Source organism: Bos indicus x Bos taurus, chromosome 7, assembly GCF_003369695.1.
Source record: "Bos indicus x Bos taurus breed Angus x Brahman F1 hybrid chromosome 7, Bos_hybrid_MaternalHap_v2.0, whole genome shotgun sequence".
Lineage (NCBI taxonomy): Eukaryota > Metazoa > Chordata > Mammalia > Artiodactyla > Bovidae > Bos > Bos indicus x Bos taurus.
In genome coordinates, this window is record NC_040082.1 from 17835996 (window position 1) to 17851543 (window position 15548).

General features: G+C 39.8%; 1 long non-coding RNA gene across 1 annotated transcript in view; it reads right to left on the reverse strand.

Annotated features, from left to right (window-relative positions):
- Window positions 1-3450: 3450 nt before the first annotated feature.
- LOC113895004 overlaps window positions 3451-15548 on the reverse strand; it is a 37962-nt gene continuing 25864 nt past the window's right edge. The window contains exon 3 of the long non-coding RNA XR_003511732.1: window positions 3451-3700. This is a non-coding gene — a long non-coding RNA (uncharacterized LOC113895004). The remainder of the gene's footprint in view (window positions 3701-15548) is intronic.

A 15548-nucleotide genomic window follows, 5' to 3' on the forward strand; every position in this document is an offset into this window, starting at 1 on the left:
ACGAACTCTGGGAAATCAGAGCAACATCAAAGAGCTTTCCTGACTGAGCTCTTTGGGGTTGGTCTTGACCACATGTCACCTAGTAATGAGTGACACAACTTACTCTAGGTCAAACTGGAAGCATAAATTAGGACAGCTGAAACATTTCCACACACTATGAGTGCCCTGACTTATGGGGCGCACTTTATTTCACCTAATAACTATAGGTTTATTTGAATTTCAATCAGCTGCCAAGTAAATATTGAAAGTTGACTAGATGGAGCCAAGAAAGCTCATAATTCCTGAAGGGCAATGTGGCTTTTTTCTCTCCTCTTGAAAATATGGAGGTGACTTGGAAAAGGAAAAAAAAAAAACACATAATTTGAAATAAAATAAAATGTTTGTTTATAGGTTGAAGGCCACAAATGACAACCCATTTCCTTGATGGATGTTATAATTTTGACCCAGGAAAGAAAACACTGTAATTTCTTTTGATGTTTTCCTTCTTGAGCTCCCACTGTATCATTAGTGCCCAGGTAATCCTGACTTCCAGGAGAAAAGAATTAATAGTCACTAATCATTAATCACCTGCCATTGGAACCGAAGACTATAAAATGTAAAGGATGAGCAGAGAGCAGATTAGCTGCAAGGGAAGGAAGGAGGGCTGTGATGCTTCTTTGATGTTAACCCTTTAATGAAGCATCTCCTTGGACCTAACTTTCTGCTCTCTCTCTGCAGCCTGGCTCCCTGGCAGTACTTCTGCAGGGAGGAGGAGAGATGTATAGGTCAAACTTGGTCATGGGAGGGGTGGGGGTGCTCTGGCTTCCTGGTCTAGCTGGAGGCTTGATTCAAACATGAGGTACAAGGTCAAGTCAGGTCAATAGGAACCAGCCTAGGCAAGCAGCAGCTGCTCTATCGCCTTGAGTGCTTTTCAATTTGGAAGAACAGAGAAGAGCAGCTTCTCTCTGAATCATTGCTTTTCCAGGCTTATGAATTTCAGAACCTCTTGTACTTTCCATTGCTTTCCAAACACGGACTTGTTTCAGGCTTCCCTGCACACAGATTGCGGTGATGTGGGCAAACAGTTTTGACAAGATATGCAGCTTTGAGAAAAAGCACTTTAGGCTTACAAGGACACGCACTGTTGTTGGTTTCTTTGTTGGGGGGGGTGCTGGTGGTGGGGTGGGAGCTGCCACGTCCAGCACCTAAATGGGAAACCCAGATCTGGTGGGGGAGGGCTCCACTATGTTGGGGCCCAAACAGCCAGGGAGCACATATCCAGCATTCTCCATGGACCTTATCATCAGATTTATAACCAACAGGAGGTCGTTTTCTGTTCTGGGCTCTAGGAAAGAGAAAACACATCTCACCCAGGGCTTTTTACTCATACTTCTTACATTTGAGTGCGCAAAACATTTATTGAACACCAGCTGTGTGCAGAGTGCTGTAGAAAGGTGAAGAAGAAATTAAAGATCATCCTTCTCTTTGAAGAGCTACTTTCTAAATTGAAGCTGAAAGCTTGTGAAAGCTGCTGTAAATGCTTCCAAAACAGCAGAGAAAGGACAAATGAATATTTCAATAAGGGGGGAGATTACCCTGTGTCTTCCCCCTCTGATTGTCACAGGGGCTGTGGTTTTGCAGCAGACTTTTTGTTTTCTTTTTATAAGGTTTTCTGCCACTTATTCATTTTCTTCGGGCTCCTCTGGTTGATCGGATTTAGTTTCCTTCTGTGCAAGAAGGTGGGTCTAATCATTAACTTCCAGTCTCCATGCTTGTTGCCTTCAAAGAGTAACTCCTCCCACTCAGGTGGACCCTGATGGGGAAAGAAATCAAATGCCTGTACGTGCAGCAACAGAAAAAGTGAAATGAATTTGAATTAAGCTTTTTGAATTTAAGAGAATAAGAAAATGATCTATTGTCTGCTTTTAAATTGAATGGCTCTATTTTATAAATGTACACAGCACTTTACAGAACACATATGACAAGTGATAAAATAAATTTCAAGAGTACGTTTTGCTCAGTGAAAGGAAAAGAATGTAGAGAGGATATCTAGATAGGGAAATGAAGAACCCAGAGGAAAGGCAGACCCAACCTTGATGGTTTTCAAAATCCTGAAAGCAAGTTCTGCAAGTCAAGGCAGTATGCAGAGCCCTGAGACAGCACAGAGCTGTGTAAAGACCACAACTCTGGGGCCAGAGAGACCGGCATTCCGTCGCAGATATTCTGGGTAATTGTCAGCAAGTGACTTAGCTACTTTCAGCCCCAGTTGCTTCGTTTGATTAAAAACCAAGCAACAGAGAAAAATTCTGTTTATAAGCTTTGTTGCCTATGGTATTCTGTTATAGCAGCCTGAATGGACTAAGATAGAATCAGAAAAAGTAGGAAAATGGATTCCCACTTATGGCCTCCTGGAGGAGCATGGCTCTGCTTGACATCTTACTTTTGTCCCCATGAGACCCATCTTGGACTTCGCCCTGCCAGAGCTATGACATGAGACGTGTGTGCTGTTTTAAACCGCTGCATTTGTGCCAATTTGTTACAGTTGCCATAGAAAGCAAATATATTCCCCTGATAATTCACAGAGGAGATAATCAATACCTCGGTTCTCAGATCCTGTCTGCTTAGGGATATATAGTTTTCAAACGGTCAGTTCTGGGAAGAGGTCAGAAGCAGATCTCCAGAATGGACAGGTGGTGATGGGTAGAGAGCTGAGGCAAGCGCATTGCCTCTCTGATTGCTTTCCCGAAGAGAAGTTGCTTTCTTGACCCCAGTGTTTCCCCCTTTATCCTTTCTGTCTAGTCTTTCTCTGCTTGAAAGTAAAGCATAAGCCTTTTCTAGAAAGGTGTGACCTTTAGGTGTACCCATTTATAGAAGTATGGTGGGTAGAGAATCACTACACTGTTATGGAAAACAAGAATCAACATGCTTCAGGATCAGCCCAGCAAAGGTTAATATACTGAGTAAAATTAGAATCAATCAATTACTATAAGAATATGAAAAGTGAAGGGATTTCATGTAGTAGCTTCACCTTCACACACAACCATTTAAGCTTATTTATTCATTTAAAATTATATGTAGTAAAGGGTGCAAACCTAAAACCTACTAATGTGAATATACACTTTGAATCCACATCACAAGGTAGAGTTTATTCCTAATTTAGGAGTGTACATACTAACTATATAAATATGATGTGTATCCACCTTCAGGGCAAAAACACATGTTTGAGTCAAAGGACAGCTTCCATTAGTCAAGGTTCTTGCATTTTTAAACGTTAGGCTTTTAGAGAAGCGTGGGAAATGAAATAGCAGCCCTTGGCTTCCTAAATTTCAGATCTTCTAACAACGAGAAATTAACTGATACTGTTTAGGGAAGCAAAGGAGAAAAATAAAAAGAGCTGATTCTTAATATCTTGGGAATGAGATTCCGAGTTTCAGTCAAGAAACATACTAGTGAAAACCCAACATTGTCTCCTCAGCATGTGCAGAGAAAGCTGCACAGAAAGCTTTCATGTAATACAGAAAACTATTTTTATTGTAGAAAATGAAGCATAACTGTTTTGAGCATTTTCTTAAAGAGTCTCTGTAACTGAAGAAAACACAGGATACAAGGTACCGTGTTTAGCGATATGGACACAGCTTTAGATCTTTCTTCCTGGGCCGGGAGTCTCTCACTTCTGCACACACTTCTGGGGGAATAGCAGAGATGTGACGAGTTCACTTCTCTGAAAAGAGAGAGCATTTAGGGAATCAGAACAGACAACAGCTAATGTCAAAAGGTGCCAAGGAAACTACCTATCACATTTCAAAGCATGTTGCTGTTTAGAGACAGGGAAAAAGTTAAAGCAAGAAAAAAGTTAAAGCAAGAAAATACCAAATTCAGCTATTAATATATCAGTTTTATAATTACTTCATTTAAAAGCCTATTTTTTCCACTTTGGTGGGTTTCTCACGCTCTTTGTAATATTTATTGAGTTAAATGTATTTATTTTTCTGAATGTATAAGCTTGTCTAGGTCATTGAGGCAATGGTTTCCAGTATGGATTCCGAAGTCTGAGAAGCTGAAGCAGGTCCCGAGCTTGATTCGGTGTTTATCACTGTAGTTCATCAGGAATTTACAGAGGGATCTAAAGCGCCAGTAGGGCCCACATGGGGTTGTTTTAATCTATACTATTAATCTGGAACATTAGACTGTATTTTCCGTTGTATCTGAGGCTACTGTTGCTATTGTTTGATTGTTCTGGTTTTTAAGGAAGCACTTGTATACTGGGAGACCCTAGATTACCCACTCTAACAATTTATTTTTGCATTCTAAGCATAAAGAACAAATAAAGAGAAACATGCATTGGAGTCAGAAAAAGTAGTCACCATGATTTAAATGTGAAAGAATATCTTTCCAAATTTGGGTTCCCAGCTCATTTGGATCTCCTTATTTTGAGACCAGTAAATACTATTTTATTTTTAATTAAAACTTATATTTAGCAGAAGTTTGTTTTTCAGCGTTCTCTTTTCCAAACAGCACATTTTTCAGTCATCATTCCTGACCATCATAATTAATGACACCAAACTTTTTCTAACAATATCAGAATATATTCTAATTTTGTTCCTTCTCCATGAAAACTACCTTTTTTTTTTTTTTTTTAACCTATCTATGATGTCTTCCACAAGTTCTGAGCATCACCTGCTGGATATGACAATACTATCCAAACTCAGTTTGTTCAGAACTGAACTCATTATCTTCCTTCCCCTCCCGAACCCCTGCATTGGTTCTTCTTCTGGAATATGAGTTTACACTCCCCTCTATTCGGTTCTCCATTGTGATTCTGGAAGGCTGAGAGTCACTCTCATCGGCTCCTCCTCCTCCACAAATCCACGAACCACTGTGGATTCTAACTCCTCCTTATTGCCTGTTTCACTCCCTCTGCTTGTCTTCAGCTCCTTGGCCGCTGTCCTAACTCAAGCCAGCATTCGTTGTGCCTATATTCCTTTCATCATCGGCTTATTTCCCAAGTCTCAGTCTCACCCCCTTTCATCCTATCATCCACCTTGACGTCAGACAGATCTTTCTAGTATGCAAATGACATCACATCACTCCTATTTCCAGTCCCTCCGTGGCTCCTCATTGCCCGTACGACTGACTGTTCAGATTCCTTTACAGGGTAAACAAGACCCTTTAGGATGTGACCTCCATCTATTTTTCCAGTTTAGCTTCTGCTACTCCTGCCCACATATGTTAATGGAGCCATCCACATGGTTTGGCTTACCAGTCCCTGAGAGCACCTGCCAATATATGCCCTTGGGCCTCTGCATTTGCTATTCCCTCTGCTTGGAGCAATATTCTCCCACCCTGTCAACTCCAGGGAGATCTCCCCTTTAATGTCATCATTGGACTTAATTAATACATTTTGCCTTCAAAGTACATTTTCCATGTTTGTCTTCTCAACCTGTTGATTATATTTTAAAAGTTTTATCATCTTGTCTTTCTCCCTTAAGTTTTCAATCCACTTGGAATTCATTTGTGTCTATTGTGTGATGTCAAGTTTTGACTTTATTTTCTTCCCTATCAGTTCAGTTCAGTTCAGTCGCTCAGTCGTGTCTAACTCTTTGCAACCCCATGAACCGCAGCACACCAGGCCTCCCTGTCCATCACCAACTCCTGGAGTTCACCCAAACCCATGTGCATTGAGTTGGTGAATAAGCAATTGTTTGGATAGCATTTATTGAAATGTTTCCTCATTGATCTACAATGCTACTGTTTATAACTCAAGTTTATATGTAGGTGTTTATTTCTTGATTTTTATATTCCTTTCCTTTATTTTTCTTTATGTGTACTTTTCCTACAGTATATTAATTAATGTAACTTTATAATATTTCTTGATGTCAGACAGGGCAATTCACTCATCTTATTCTTTGTCAGAAAGGAGACTTGGTATACATATGTCCCCTCCTTCTGGAACCTCCCTCCAAACTCCCACCCCTTCCCACCCTCTAGGTCGTCACAGAGCACCGGGTTTGAGCTCCCTGAATCATACAGCAAATTCCCACTGGCTGTCTATTTTACAGCCTATGCCTGATTCATGTTGATCTATGGCAGAAGCTAACACAATATTGTGGGGCAATTGTCCTCCAATTAAGAAGAAAAAAAAAGAAAAGGAAAAAAAAGAAAGGAGACTTGGCAATTCTCAACCCTTGATTTTCCACACAAAGTTTAGAATCAGCTTGTTGAGTTTCACCAAAAATATTTAGAAATTTGATTAGAATTGCCTTCAGTCTGTTGATCAATTTGAGGAGAAACGACATCTTTATAATATTCAGTCATTCTATCCATGAACATGGCATGTTTCTCAACTTTTAAAAAATATTCTTTGATGTTTTCCAATCAAGTATTATAATTTCCTCAGTGGGAATATTGCAAATCTTAATTAATATAATAAAGTTTGGGTTCTCTATATGTGTTATCATATTACCTGTGAATCATGGTAGTTTTCTTTTTTCCTTTCAAATCCCCTTTATTTATTTTTTCCCAAGGCCTCAATATGCTGTTAGGTAGAAACTGTCATAGTGGAAAGCTTTATCTTCTTCTTCATCTGTTAAAAATGAAGAGGCCTTCTGTTAAGATTTTCTTTGTGCTTGGTTTTCTGTAACTTGAGTATAATATGCCTAGGTATTTTTGTTGTTGTTGTTGTTGATTTGTTTGTTTTTGTTCAGTTTTGTTTCCTTTGTTTTGTTTTGTTTTGGCTTAGTGGTCTTTGAGCTTCTTGGTTCTATGATTTGGTGTCTGTCATTAATATGAAAAGTTCTTGGCTATTATCACTTTAACTATTTCTTCTGCTTCATTCTCACTTACTTTTTCCAGTGTTTCTATTACGTATTTGTTACACCTTTTGAAGTTTGTTCCATGGGTCTTGGATGTTCTGTTCTATTATTTCTTTCTGTTTTCTCTTTGCATCTCAGTTTGAGAAGTTTCTATGGACCTGTTTTCCTCAGGTTTGCTAATTCTTTCCTCGTGCATATCAAGTCTACGATGAACCCATCAAAGGCATTCTTGGTTTCTTTTACTGTGTTTAAAAGTTATAACATTTCCTTTTTATTCTTACTTAAGGTTTCAATCTCTTTACTTACATTATCTATTTGAATCTCCATGTTGTTTACTTTAGAGCCTTTAACATATTAATCTTAGCATTTAAAATCCCTTGTTTGGTAATTCCAACAGCTGTGCATATCTGAGTCTGGTGTCTGGTTCTGATGATTGCTTTATCTCTCCAGATTGTGGTGGTAGGCTGGTGGAGGTTTTTGGGTTTTTTTTTTCCCTTGTCTTTTGGCATCCTTATAATTTGTTGTTGTTGTTGTAAGCAGGACATATTGTATTAGGTAATAGCAACTAATTTAATAGGCCTTTAGTGTGAGGATTTATGCTTATCTTACTAGAAGATGACTGTGTTTAATGTTCGCTGTAGCTATTGGCTCCAGAGGGCTTCCCTGGTGGCTCAGCAGTAAAGAATCTGCCTGCAATGTGGGAGAAAAGGGTTTGATCCCTGGGTTGGGAAGATCCCCAGGAGAAGAAAATGGCAACTCACTCCAGTATTCTTACCTGGAAGATTCCATGGACAGAGGAGCCTGGGGTCCTACAGTCCACGTGTTCACTTCGGACACGACTGAAATGACTGAGCACACACGGCTCCAGAAGCTTCAGATTCCTCTAGCATCCTTCCTTTGTCTCCTGTCTTTGCTGTGGGTCTTCCCTAAGTACTGCTCCTTAGAGTAGTATGTTTTACATACTACTATTACAATAGTAAATGTTTTACAATTCTTTTAGCTCTAACCCATTATTATTATACTGAAGCTCTGTGTGTATGGTGGTAGGGGTGAGAGAGGCAGAGCATTGCATAATCTGATTAACTCCGAGTCTTTTAGTGAGCCTGTGTCTAGTGGCTGTGGTCTTCACAATTGTTTCTGCCCTTCTTACAGTGGTTTTCACTAATTTTCCTTGTCCTGTCCTGCCTTCCCCCATGGTAGCATTTCAAAACTGCTTCCCTGAAGCCCTATTCCCTGTTCACTATAGTTTTTGTTTTTTATTCCCTCAAATGAGACAGAAGGGCTGGAGGTGGCTGGAATGGGGAGAAATTCTTGACCCCTAGGATAAGGTTGGTGTTGGAGAAGACTCTTGAGAGTCCCTTGGACTGCAAGGAGGTCCAACCAGTCCATCCTGAAAGAAATCAGTCCTGAATTTTCATTGGAAGGACTGATGCTGAAGCTGAAACTCCAATGCTTTGGCCACCTGATGCAGAGAACTGACTCATTTGAAAAGACCCTGATGGGGAAAGATTGAAGGCAGGAGGAGAAGGGGATGACACAGGATGAGATGGTTGGGTGGCATCCCCGACTCAATGGACATGAGTTTGAGTAAGTTCTGGGAGTTGGTGATGGACAGGGAGGCCTGGCGTGCTGCAGTCTATGGGGTCTCAAAGAGTTGGACACGACTGAGTGACTGAACTGAGGATAAGGTTTCAGAATCATGCTAAGGCAAAGTCCTTTGCCTTGAAGCGTAAGCCTCTTTAAGTGGAGATGTCGCTGAAAATGTTTCACAAGGACAACTCTTCCCCTCCCCTTACCAGAGACACAAGGGACTCCCTCTGGTTCTCAGATCCTCAAGTGAGAACCTGTTAGAGTTCCTGGAGGGGAAGCCTGTGAAAATCTGGGGGGCCATTTGAAGACTGAGGTCTCAGAAGTTTCTTACTCTCACAGGAGTCCACACTCAACCTTCTGTCAAAATTACCATTTAATTGATCCTATCGGTTTACGGCTCAGCGGTAGTGAGGTGGGTCTTGGTTGCGATCATCTTTCTGATGTGCCTCCCTCCACATTTGGGGGGCAGAAGTTTGTCTGACAACTTCAATTATCTTTCAATTATCTGATAGAAACAATTTGTTTTTTATTTTCATTTTCAGTTTGTCCACCTTTTCCTGGTTGTAAAGATGGGAGGGACAACTTCCAAGCTCCTTCCTTATATCTTGGAGCTGAAATCACAGGTCTTAACGTATTATTCTTGATAGAAGCCAAATTAACGATACTGTATTTGTATGCAGTGATAATTAAGCTTATTAATATTTTGGGATTTTTGAATCGAAGAGTCTCATGAACGAGATTGGCCTGTCATTTTCCTTTCTCTTACTGTCCGTGTTTACTTTTAGTAACTAGGCTTTATCAAATCACCAAAATGAGTTGTCCTCTTTTCTGTGCTTTTTTTCTATACTCTGGAATTGTATGTATAAGATTGGAATTATTTTTTCCCTGAAAGTTTTGGAGAAATTGCCTGTAAAATTGTCTGGGCCCATTTTTCTCTTTGCGGGAAGATTTTAAACACTACTGCAGTGTCCCTTCTGGTTACAGTAGTACTCAGTTGTTAATATGTTCTTGAGTATGTTTTGATAAGTTACTGTTGTCTAGAAATTTGTTCATTTAGTCTAAGTCTTCAAATTTATGGGCATAGAATGATTGATTGCATTTTCTTGTTAGTGTATCTACTGTTTTTCTTTTTTGATATCTTGCCCCTATAGAGTGAATCAAATTTGGGCTAGAGATAATTTTTTCAGGAAACTTCTGATAACCCAATATGTGATTAGGTCAGGGCTGGTTTTTAGAAGGGCTACCCTGGTAGCTCAGCTGGTAAAGAATCTGCCTGTAACGTGGGAAACCTGGGTTCGGTCCCTGGTTTGGGAAGATCCCCTGGAGGAGGGCATGGCAACCCACTCCAGTATTCTTGCCTGGAGAATCCCCATGGACAGAGGAGCCGGGCAGGCTGCAGTCCATGGGGTCTGTACTACCTGCTACTCTATAGTTAGGGTCATCTGTTACCAACTCTTAAGAATTACATCACCCTCCAATCATCAGTCATTCTTTGGCATACTTTGGGCCTTGGCCTACTCTTTTTATCTGTGTCTATAGATTTCAAATGTCTTTAATAATTGGATCTTTTTGATGTCTTAACATTTGATTACGATCTCTGCAACCAATCTGGCTAGATTCTGTGTGCAGCTATCCAACTCAGAGGCTGCATTTAGACACAGCCTGTGAATCCAAAGCAACATGAGCAAAGTTCTAGTCACGCCATAGTTTGTGGCTGCCAAAACGTGGACACGGAAGCAGTTATTTTAAAACTTGATAAGCAACACAGCATTTTGGAGAATTGTGGAATAAAATGAATGTTTCTTGTTGCCCAGTTGGAAAAGCATTTGCATGATTACTTACATCCTGAACATTGAATGCCCTTTATCTGGTCATAGAATTTATGTTTTGGGTAAGAATTCTCTTTAAGAGCATAATTTATTTTAGGTAAGATAATTTTTTCAAGTAAGATTTAGATTCTAGGGACTTTTCTCTGTTTAGTACTTTATTCTGGTGGGATTTAGTAATCTTTTGTTAAAAATGAGAATATATTCAATTTTTACATTTTAAATATAATTTATATAAAAATGTAAACTATGGATCAATCATATATTTAGATTCCTAGGTTCCTTTATATAATATTCTTGTATTACATTTTTTGGGGGTATAATTTATACACAAGTTAAATTGGGAAGTTGGAAACTTCTTCAGTGTTCATGTAATGTTTAATTTAAATTATTTCCAACCACAGCCCAAGTCTCATGCTGCTATGGACAATCTGTGTTTCTTGGTATATGTTCCAACATTTTATTTAACAAAATAGAAATAGAAGAACAAATATAAAGGCACCAAATGTGAAGTATAGCTAGAAGGCTTTGACAGACATAACAGCGAAGCTACTTCATCTTCACAGCATTTGATTCAGGGACATTGTAACTCAAGAGATTTCATCTTTGAGCATTTAATTCTGTAATTTAAAGAACAACTCAAAACAACAAAAAAAGGAGAAATGTCCAGCTCAGTCCTCACACAATAAATCCAAAACTATGAAGTGACATTAGCTCTAGCAAATGCAGTCTTGATTTGATTTTGATTATTTCAGAACCTCTTCTTGATCCTCCAACCAACATGCTCATTTAGTTAGATTCAAGGATATTAAGTCAGCTTGGAAAAATAATTTTTAATGATTAAAAATGTATGCTACAGTGATAAAATATGATGCTGATACCTTGAGATTATAGGATATACATTTATGAATGAAGTAAAATATGTAAAATGCTAAAATTACCCTTTATTTAGTGATAAAATAGAGACATTAACTACTAGAAAAAAACTGTTAAATAATAAAAAAAAAATTGACCAAGGCAAATAGTCTATTTTATAGTCTTTTTGCATAGATTCCTTAGAAAAGAGTAACTGCTAATGGATTGTTGGAAGGTGCATCTCAGGGAAGCAAGAGTAAGGGGAAAATATTAGGGAGGCAGGGAAGGAGAAGAAGTCCAATGTGATTCATCAACAAAGGGAATGGATTTTGGTCCTTAGGTCACGTGGAATGATGCTGGAGAGGCTGTGTGTAACACTGTATCTTGGAAGAGTCTTCTGCAGAGGTGTGGACATTCATCTGAGCTCTTACCCATCACTTGTATTTTATTTATCTAAATCAAAGAAACTAACTCCTGGAGACTTCTGAGCAGCTGTTGAAAAGCTAGGTTTCTCCCTGTCCATTGTTGATGTCCCTGGAGGTTCCCTTTGCTTTTCCACCAAAGGAATGGCCTATCCCTTTGCTAAGGTAGCTCCTAGGAGAAAGCAAGAAAAGCAGCAGAAGCTTTGGGGAGGTGGCTGGAGGGAGAAGGCAGGATATGAAAGGTGCTTCAGTTGGGTTTGTTACTAGGATATCTGCGAAAGGAGTGTGTGAGTGTGTGCATGTGTGTGTGTTTGTGCAAGTGATACATTCAAAGTTATACATGGGTTGGATTTCCCAACAGGGATCTATTAACTAGGGCTATGAGTAAATGGAAGAGTGAAGGGTATATTGTCGCTCTAAAAGAGCTTGTTACAGAGCCTATAAGGGGAACTCAAATTGTATCAGAGTTGAGAAGCCTTTAGATGTTTGCATGGGAGCAAAGGAGATTTCAGTGTCAAAGTTTCTGGGTGGCACTGTTGGCATAAAACTAGAAGAAGTGTAGCTGAGAGACAGCTATACTGATACGAGGTCTTTGAGCACCCTTTTGAGATGGCTGACCTGTGGCAATAACTTGCGAAGATGTAGCCGAAGGAAAATTCAAATAGGTATTGGGGCAGCCATCACAGCCCTCCCCAGGGTCTTAGTGGACAGAAGTGTAGGATCTATTTCCACATAGTCTATTTTACTCTCATTTCTAATGATTGATTCCTTAAATTGGTGTATATTCTTCATCTCCTCATCTGTAGAAATTTAAGTCTTCTTAGAACCTTAAAGAAATGGAAGAGATTCTTAAGGCTCATCCATCAGCAAGAACAAAGTCTCCATCAGAAGTAACACGTGGAGATGTCAGAGCATGGGGAAATTGGGAAGAGTTAATAATGAATGTAGTGTTGTTAAAAAAGGCAGTCTACTGGTTGACCCAACTGAAAATTTTTGTTTTATCTGTCTAGTTTCTGTCATGTAGACATATTTGATACCAGGAATGATATTTGGAAGCAATGTTGTAAGTGGAAGGATCCTTTGATTTAAGACCCACTCTTTTTAGAACGATTTTGGAAAATTTCTCAGATTTTTACATTTGGCTGTCTGCTTTCTACCTTAAGAGGATGTGACCAACCAGGTGGATGGTGAGACTAAGTTTAGTCATGGGAAGACAAGCCTTCTTGTATGCCATTTCTGAATTCTCTATTCAGATCTTTTTTATAGTTTCAGCATGTATTAGATAATGACCAACCATCATTGTCATCCAATATGCTTATTAATTATTAATCTATAAACCTTTGAGATTCTATGTTATCTTACTGAATTATAGGTCTGCTTGTGGAAGCTAATTTAGAATATAGTTTTGTTCCTGTGCCCACTGGTAAATTTAATAGTCTATGCTCAAAATTCTCCAAGCCAGGCTTCAGCAATATGTGAACTGTGAACTTCCTGATGTTCAAGCTGGTTTTAGAAAAGGCAGAGGAACCAGAGATCAAATTGCCAGCATCCACTGGATCATGGAAAAAGCAAGAGAGTTCCAGAAAAACATCTATTTCTGCTTTATTGACTATGCCAAAGCTTTTGACTGTGTGGATCACAATAAACTGTGGAAAATTCTGGAAGAGATGGGAATACCAGACCACCTGATCTGCCTCTTGATAAATTTGTATGCAGGTCAGGAAGCAACAGTTAGAACTGGACATGGAACAACAGACTGGTTCCAAATAGGAAAAGGAGTTCATCAAGGCTGTATATTGTCACCCGGTTTATTTAAATTATATGCAGAGTACATCATGAGAAACGCTGGACTGGAAGAAATACAAACTAGAATCAAGATTGCTGGGAGAAATATCAATAACCTCAGATATGCAGATGACACCACCCTTATGGCAGAAAGTGAAGAGGAACTCAAAAGCCTCTTGATGAAAATGAAAGTGGAGAGTGAAAAAGTTGGCTTAAAACTCAACATTCAGAAAACGAAGATCATGGCATCCGGTCCCACCACTTCATGGGAAATAGATGGGGAAACAGTGGAAACAGTGTCAGACTTTATTTTTCTGGGCTCCAAAATCACTGCAGATGGTGACTGCAGCCATGAAATTAAAAGACGCTTACTCCTTGGAAGGAAAATTATGACCAACCTAGATAGCATATTCAAAAGCAGAGACATTACTTTGCCAACAAAGGTTCGTCTAGTCAAGGCTATGGTTTTTCCAGTGGTCATGTATGGATGTGAGTTGGACCGTGAAGAAGGCTGAGTGCCGAAGAATTGATGCTTTTGAACTGTGGTGTTGGAGAAGACTCTTGAGAGTCCCTTGGACTGCAAGGAGATCCAACCAGTTCATTCTGAAGGAGATCAGCCCTGGGATTTCTTTGGAAGGAATGATGCTAAAGCTAAAACTCCAGTACTTTGGCCACCTCATGTGAAGAGTTGACTCATTGGAAAAGACTCTGAGGCTGGGAGGGACTGGGGGCAAGAGGAAAAGGGGATGACAGAGGATGAGATGGCTGGATGGCATCAATGACTCGATGGACATGAGTCTGAGTGAACTCCGGGAGTTGGTGATGGACAGGGAGGCCTGGCGTGCTGCGATTCATGGGGTCGGAAAGAGTCGGACACCACTGAGCGACTGATCTGATCTGATCTGGTCTGATTTAATGCAATCTATTAAATAATAAAGGGCTTCCTGGGTGGCTCAGTGGTAAAGAATCTACCTGCTAATGTAGAAGAAATGGGTTCAATCCCTGGGTAGGAAGAAGGGTTCAATCCCTGAAGAAGGAAATGGCAATCCACTCCAATATTCTTGCCTGGAAAATTCCACGGACAGAGGAGCCTGGCAGGCTACAGTCCATGGCGTTGCAAAGGAGTCAGAAATGACTTAGTGACTAAATAGCAACAATAATTAAATAATAAAACAAGTTTAAATAAGACTTTTTCAAGAGTCACATGTTAAAATGTTTTGGTGAAAAATTTTGGAGGGTACACTTATTTATCGTGTTGTAAAATATTTCTTTAAAGTCAAGAAAAAGATAGTTGTGGATGAATGTGGATATATTTTCATCAATTGTCTCCATAATTGCAAAATGTAGTTTAGAAGTGCAAACTCCAGTAATCTGAGTGAACCACCAGGCTTTCAGAGGCAACATTTCAAGCATCCTAGCATTACCAAATCACAGGCATCACCATTTTGAAATTCAAAGAATGCTTTTGGATTATGGTGGTAATTATTTGTGAAAATAATAGTATCCATCGAATGCATGGTGAAACTGAGAAGTGTTCCCCTTCCCATTGCTCATTCAAACCTGAATAGATCTTCTCTGCCTTTTGGATGAAATATGGGGCAGGTCCCATTATTTTCCCAGTAACTCCCAGAAAACCAAAAGCCTTCTAGTCCCTTTAGTCATAAAACCAATTCTCTCTTCAAGTGTCATGTGATAGCACAATTTTGTATTTCCCATCAGATTAAATCTTCTGTCCTCCTCCAGCTAGGACTTGTCTAGGTTGGACGTTTGCAGGGGCGGGCAGGTATGAAGAACACCCTGTGTTCTCACAGTTTATTTCTTCTCTCCCAACCTACCCCATCTAGCTGCCTCTGTTTCCTCCAGGGTTTTGAGGGGATGGGAGAGAGGGAATAGGCAGGAAATACCTTGGCCTGGTACTGGGGTCTCTGGGCTTAGTGGCTGCTGGAGGCTGACTCTTGAAGGGGGCGCTTTAAAGTGTGTCTTTGACAGTCATCCCTTCTGGCACACCCGAGTAAACTTCCTGTGACTTGGGCAATGAATCTTCCATTTTCTAGCTGACTATTTTTAATTTTCACCTCAGCCTCAGGGCATGCAGTAGTCCATCACCTTCATCCCTGAGAGAGTCGTAACACCCTTTCATGAAGCCCTTTTGGACACAATTTAAAATGGTTCCAGGCTGGCTCTCTCCCTCATGTCCAACATCTGGTTCAAGTAAAGCACACAGCATTGCTTCTACTGCCCTGTTTGTTATCACAATTTACTTCCAGTAAAGTTTTCTT